We start from the raw sequence: 6,897 nt of genomic DNA on the forward strand, positions 1-6,897 counted from the left end.
CTTGACGGCTAGGGTTTTCAGATCTCTCTGGAACTCTGCAAGGCTTCGCTCTGATTTCTAATGGGAAAGAAGAGAAGGAGGAGGCTCCTTTTTATAGGAAAATAAGAGGAACCCCTAGGGTTTACTACACGGGCCAGAAAAGAAGGATAAAAGCTAATGGGCTTTGGTCTAAATCAAGTTAATAATCAAGAAAAACAAAACCATTCCGGTTTGGGAGAACCGGGATGTGACAACTCCACCCCACTTAACTGGGAATTCGCCCCGAATTCCAAACGGGGCAAGTGTAAAACTCAACCATTAAGTAAGAGATTAGGAACTTGTTCAATTCATATTGGTTTGACTCGAGACTGACAAGAAAGACTCTATGGGCTTTGGTCCAAATCAAGTTAATTAATAAGAAAACAAAAACAATTCCAGTTTGGGAGAACCGGGATGTGACAATCATGTTTCCACAGTGATCTATCTGAGTGTCCCATAATAGTCTTTGAAATCTGCTATGCAAGTGAATCCTTGATAACATGAAGATGATATGCACAATGCCCACGTCTTCGCCTATTTCTCAAAGCGTTTGCAATTGTTGCCATTATTGGAATGCGTATGTTGATGATGTCTTTTTTTTTTTTTCAATTAAGGTTCTCTTTTCCCAGAAGCGGTTCATTAGAAGAGGGAGTCCGAGATATCTTACCAGTAGCCTTCCTGATTTAAGTGGAAACCGCGATTGCATATCTGCTCGAACTCATACCAGTGTAGTTTTATCTTTTGGTACTGATTAAAAAGTTTAATAGCAAATAAAAACGTTTTGGTTAATAATAAATTCGGAAGCATCTTAACGTTGTTACCAAAAAAAAATTCGGTAGCAAGGGGGTTCCATGACAATCTAGATTCTACTGTTGTGAATTCTCTAATCACGTAAAATAGAAAAATATGACAAAAGTCAATCACAATGATGGGATTCATAGAGCGAACCGCACTGAGAACACAATCCTAACTGTAGTCGACATTACGTAACAGCAATTTATTTTGTTTAAAATTTAAGTTGCAATGATTATTAAAAAGGGTCGGTTCATGTTGCGTCACTAAACATGGACATGAGTATTTCCACGTCCTGGTATTTTTTGACCCATTCTTCAACCAGTTGTAGTTTTTTCTTTTCTTTTAACACCATTTGTAATTACTGTTTTATTATTATTTGTAGTTATATTTAAAAGTAATCTTATCTATATATATTATTACAAAGAACAGTTTTTCTCTTCTCCTTAAAACACCTGAGATTCCACTTAGATAAGTCGAGTTCTGTGAGCACGACACGTGTCCCACCATCCCAAAAACTAGCGTTTCATTTAAGTTACAGATCGTAACTGTAACGCCTCCTCTCCTCCTCTGCCTCTCTCCTACGTGAAGTTATTAAGCACTGTGATGCCTCATTTCCTACTTCGTGACAGATCTGCTCCTCTCCGGCTATTACATCTCTACTCTTTTCCCTCTCTCTCTCTCCATGTCTGTTCTTCTATTCCTTGGGATACCTGCTCCATGTCTCTCCACCATCTGGAGATCTCTTCTCATGTCTCTCCATCTCCACTACCATCTCTATCAATTAATGGTAACGAATCTCCTCCTCCTTTTTAGATCTACAAATTATTTACTTTCTCATCATCTCTTCTGTGTGGCTTTGATTTTGGTGAAGTTTGAACAGTCGAAGGGTGAAGACGAACCAGAGGATCGATACGGTGTGGAGGAGCAGAGATGAGTGTGGAGGAAGAAAGGAGAGGCTGTACGGAGTATTACCACCGCCGAATAGACAAATCTGGGTTTTGTTTGAGTTTTATTAGAACTGAATTTTGCTCTTAGTTGAAACAATTGATGAATATTATTTCTATTTTTGTAGGTTTGTGATTTGAAGATGATGAGTTATATATAGTTTATATAGGCTGGAAAAAGACCATGGTAAGGATTTGCCATGAAGTTTGATTCTGATTTTGTCTCTGTTTTTGGTAGATGAAGTTGATGGAAAGGCGTGAAAGTTGAATCTTATTCTGTTTACTTAATAGCTTTCTTTAGGAGACAAATTTTGTTTTAAATTGTAAAGTTTGCTATTTTATCCAATGTTTCTGACTGTAGCTGTGTAGAGAAGCAGTGATCTTTCGATGTGTTTTAGTTCAGCTTTTCAATGTTGTTCAGGTTGAGTGATATGTTTTGTGGTTCACGGCATGAGAGAGTGATATACAGAAAAAAGGAAAATGGAAAGCGTAGCCATACCAGAACATTTGATCAAACTCCTCCCTGTTGCAGAGCCTGGAATATTTGATCTGGTGGGTTATGTCATCTCCGCCGTGGAAGGGAATCCATACCAGAGCGTCTTCTACAACGGAAACATTGAGGTAGTTAAGCAAGGAAAAATGTGGAGAGGCATGGACGTCTTGATTTTCAACGGTTGGCATTGGTGGACCCATATCGACCACATCCAGCCGTACGTTTTCTTTGGCTTTTGTTTGCTTCCTTTTTGAGTTTTGACTCATTTGATGACGTCTACGTGTGTTTGTGTGGCCCAGGTGGGACTACATGGAAGATGGAAACAGATTATACAAAGACATGAACAGACTAGTCGCTTATTACAAAGGGATGACCACTTAGGCTCGATAGGTTAATGCATTTGTCAATCCATCTAAGACCAATGTTTTTTTCAATGGCGTTTCTCCTGTTCATTACGAGTAAGTAAACAAACAAAGAAACCCGTTTCAATGGGTAGTTGATGTTACTTGCTAAGCATTTTCTAGGCATAGCATAGCTATTAGGGAATCATAAACATTTTAATGTTAATCTTAATGCAAGAAATTGATAATTTAAAGACCATGTGATCTATGTATAATAGCACTTTAAAATTTAGGGATGGAGACAAATGTTTTATCCTTTGTGCTCAAAACCGGCCATGACTATTATTTTGATAATGTATGTTATTGTGTAGGTGATTATGGTTCTACTATTCTCTAATATTCTCTAGACGATCTTTTGTTGGCAGTGGAAGGGATTGGGGAGAGCCAATGAAGTCATGTAAGAGTCACACACAGCCATTCTACGGGAGGAAGTATTGAGGAAGGTCACCTGTGGCTTGGGTGATTTTAAACAAAGTGGTTAGGAGATTGAAGAACCCGGTCTATTGGCTCGACATAACCGGTCTATCTCAGCTCCGTAAAGATGCTCATCCTTCTTCTTACAGTGGGAACCATCCTGGTAATGATAGCCACTGGTGTCTTCCTGGTCTACCTGATACTTGGAACATACTCTTTTACTCTGCTCTTTTCTCTTGAAGTCTCTTTTGTCCTATCATCAATGTATAAGTTACTGAATAACAGTCTATTTCTTTAGTTAACTTTGAATTGTTGTTGCTTGATTCTTGACTGAAATAACGTTATAGATACCAATAAGACTCTAAACATGAGGATCGAGTAAATAATGTCCGCATCGTTTTCAATCCCATAGACTAATATAACACATAAAGGATGGAGTAAATAATGTCCGCATCGTTTTCAATCCCATAGACTAATATAACACACGAAATGCACGAGTAGATGGCTAATGTCTGCATTGTTTTTCTCTCTTTTTTCTTATTAAATAATTATTTGGTCCTCATCCCATAATATGTTTCCATTATATAATTGGGCCTAAACATAAAGGAGATTGGCACGTCTTCAGCATCAAGATGTCTTTCCGCCATTCTTTCTAGGGTTCTATCAATGGAGGTTCCGATATCCTCGGGTATTAGTGTTCTTTGCATCTACGTCGGTTTCTTTGGTGTCGCTTCGTTATCGCATTCGTCTCTTAATATGCCTTACTGGTTCATTGAATTTGATCCAATGTCATTAACGAGACATTAACTATTTGACTCGCTACAACCAGGATCAATGATTCTTACTCTCCTTCCAATCGGTGGATCTCCAACTATAAAAGTTAGGCCTCAGCTCTTGAGAATCATCATCAAACCTCCAATAGCATTCAAATTTTCTTTCTCTCTCATTCGAGAATTTCTCTGAGATTCCAATTTCCATGTTCCCGGTGTTGTTGTTTGGAGTTGTTAACTTTGATGGATGAGACCAGAGAATTCGGATCTAGATCCCGCGGCGTTGGACCTTCCGGGAAGCAACAAGGCTTGAATCGCTTCATCTTGGCGGCGGCGACGATTTTTGGCAACTTACAACTCGTCTACTAACAACGCTTACTCCCAATAAGGCCGGTGGTTTCATTGATTGAGCTTCTGCCTACGCAAGTAGTGGAGCTTCTCTATTTCACTGATTCATCGTCGTCTTCTCAAGTGGAGGCCGACGGTTTGGGTATCTCTCCACCGCCGCTTTGCTCTTAGGGGAAATTCCTTATAACTCAGCCCTCTTGGATCGAGCAGATTGCTTCTCGGTGGTTGCTAATGCGCAGCAGCAAAATGGAAAACGTCTCCGGTGAGACTACTACTACGAGCTCGGTGCCTTCTAACTCCAACTCTAATCTGGATAGAGTCAAAACCAAGCCTGGTGAGACAGATTAATCTCAGCGTTTGGTTTCTGATCTTAGCAGATGGGAGTTCAAATAAGAATAAATCATCTTTGTTTTTTGCTCTCAGGTGGAACATGTGGTGAGGGAAGTGATGGTTATGAGCTCTTTGGAATATATTGCAAACTTCCACCGTATAAGAGCAGAACCGCCTCTGTTTTTTTAGGGTCGGCTTCTTATTTAAGAGGAAGCTTATCAGCGAGTGAGGGAGAGAAGAAAACAGAGGGATGATGGGTAAAACGCATAAGAGTTGTGCTCTTGTTGAAGATATGACGAAAATGTCCATAGCCATTAAAGGCGGCCCAAGGAAATCACTTGGAGGCAGAGGAATGTTTGATCGGAAAACGGTAATAAAGAAGATATGGGTTTTAACAAAGACGTCTTATTTATGGTCGGAGAAAACGTTCAGTCGGTAACAAGAGAAATGAAGAGAATGCGACAGAAAGGAAGCCGGTGGCTCGATGAGCTACCGGAAAAGTACAACTAACGGCGAGATGAAGCAAAGGTGAAAACCCTAATCTAGCCGCCAAGTGTTAGTCAGTTATTTCGGATCCCTCTCTCGTTGTCTCCCCTTTCCCTTATATAGACGTCCTGATGCCTCGTCCTTGACCTAATTTACGCCATCTTGGTGGGCCTCCTCTGCTGGGCCGAGAAGCCCGTAGGCGTCCGAGCAGCCGCTGAGCCGAATATACTTTAGTCGATGACGATCGACTAAAAGTACTCAAGAGTCAAGCCGAGAGACCTGACTCTTGAGCCGACCGATCGAGCCGTCGCTCTACCTAATCCGGGCCAGGCCTTTCTATTCCTCGGGCCTTGTGGGATGGTCAAATCCATCCTCTACAGTAAGTCCCCCCAGTCCATTAGTGAGCGAAGTGCTTTCTGGCTCGTGATGGATTCTAAGGTTTGAAGGTTTGAGGGAATAGAAGGCCTGTCGGAAGGTTGGAGCGGTTGGTCGACGAGTCGCACAGCGTCGTTCTTTCGGAAGCGAGCAGTAGAAGCTTTCTCGCTCCTTTTGGTCGTTGTGTCGCAGAGAAGGTTCTGGCATATTTCCGCTTGAGGCTGATTAGTCGCGGATATTCGGATCCCGACTGACATGTCTAGATTAGCCGTTGGTTTATTCTGATTTTAAGATGACCGACGTCTGATTTAGACGAGAAGCTGAACCGTCGCGAGGGTCCGCTGGACATTTTGGAGAGTTTCGAGGCCCATTTAGGCCTGTTTAGGCTTAATGACGACGCCTCGAATTTCCCCCCCCTTTTTCCCTTTTAAATGCACCGAGAAGTCGAAACGTCGCGAGGGTTCGCTGGGTTTTTAGGGAGAGTTTCGAGGCCCATCTAGGCCCGAATAGACCTAATGATGATGCCTCGAATCTCCCCCTCTCTTTTCCTTATAAATACGCAGATCCCTTCTCATTTCTTCAAGTTTCCTCCGCGATCAAAGGTACTTTCTCTCTCTCCTTCTTTTATCTCTCTAAGTGTTATAGCCTTCATTAGACGCGTTCTTCGCCGCCTTGTTCTACCATGTCGTCAGCTCAGAGGTTATCGAGGCAGCAAAAGGGGAAATCAGTCGCGGCGGCATCAGCTCCGGCAAGGAGTCCTGACGGAGGTTGTATCGGGGATTTCGAATCGACTCATCACGAGGCGATGATGGACACAATTGATTTGTCTCGCTCCCAGAGGCTTTTGGTCGCAGATGCTACGCAGCTTGCGAGAGAAGGGAGCGAGAACGTCGTCGTGAGGGATGCGACGGAGTGTGCGAGAGACAGACAGAACGGGGCGGTGCCCGTTGACTCGACTACCTTGAGAGCTCGCGCAGTGGAAGACGATCCTTCGGAAGACGACGATTCTGAAGCCGAGTTGTTTCCGACGACCTTCTATCCCGAAGGGATTTTCGAGGAGCTTCCGCGACTACATCCTGATTTATTGCGCCCTGCTTTCGTGGCCGGTCAAGATTGGGACGGTGTGGAGGAGACTAAGTCGACCCTGAGGAGCGTGAAGAGGGTTCTTCGGGCCAATAACGCTACAGGCGTGACCTTCCTCATTCCTACGAAGGAGCAAAGGCCTTGGTCTCCTCCGATCGGGTACCAAACGGTATACGAGTCCTACTTCCAGGATGAAACTCGCTGTTGGTTCCCCATCCCGCGACTGATCACCGCGTACGCTAGGCGGCAAGATCTCGCGATTAGTCAGTTACTGAACGGGTCGCTGCGACTAGCCGTCACTCTATCAGTTCTAGCGGAGCAGATTGACGTGCCGATGAGCGTCAGGTCGTTCGAGGAGATGACCTTGATAACCGACATGAAGGACGGAACCTACACGGTGAAGATGCGACCAAAATGCAATGTGTGCGCCGGTCATCCAA

The 6,897-nt window shown here is 43.3% G+C and overlaps 1 pseudogene; it reads left to right on the plus strand.

Annotated features, from left to right (window-relative positions):
- Positions 1–3,305, plus strand: part of LOC106302557 — an 11,042-nt pseudogene extending 7,737 nt beyond the window's left edge.
- The last annotated feature ends 3,592 nt before the right edge of the window (positions 3,306–6,897 follow it).

The sequence above is a fragment of the Brassica oleracea genome, chromosome C7 (assembly GCF_000695525.1).
Source record: "Brassica oleracea var. oleracea cultivar TO1000 chromosome C7, BOL, whole genome shotgun sequence".
Taxonomy (NCBI): Eukaryota; Viridiplantae; Streptophyta; class Magnoliopsida; order Brassicales; family Brassicaceae; genus Brassica; species Brassica oleracea.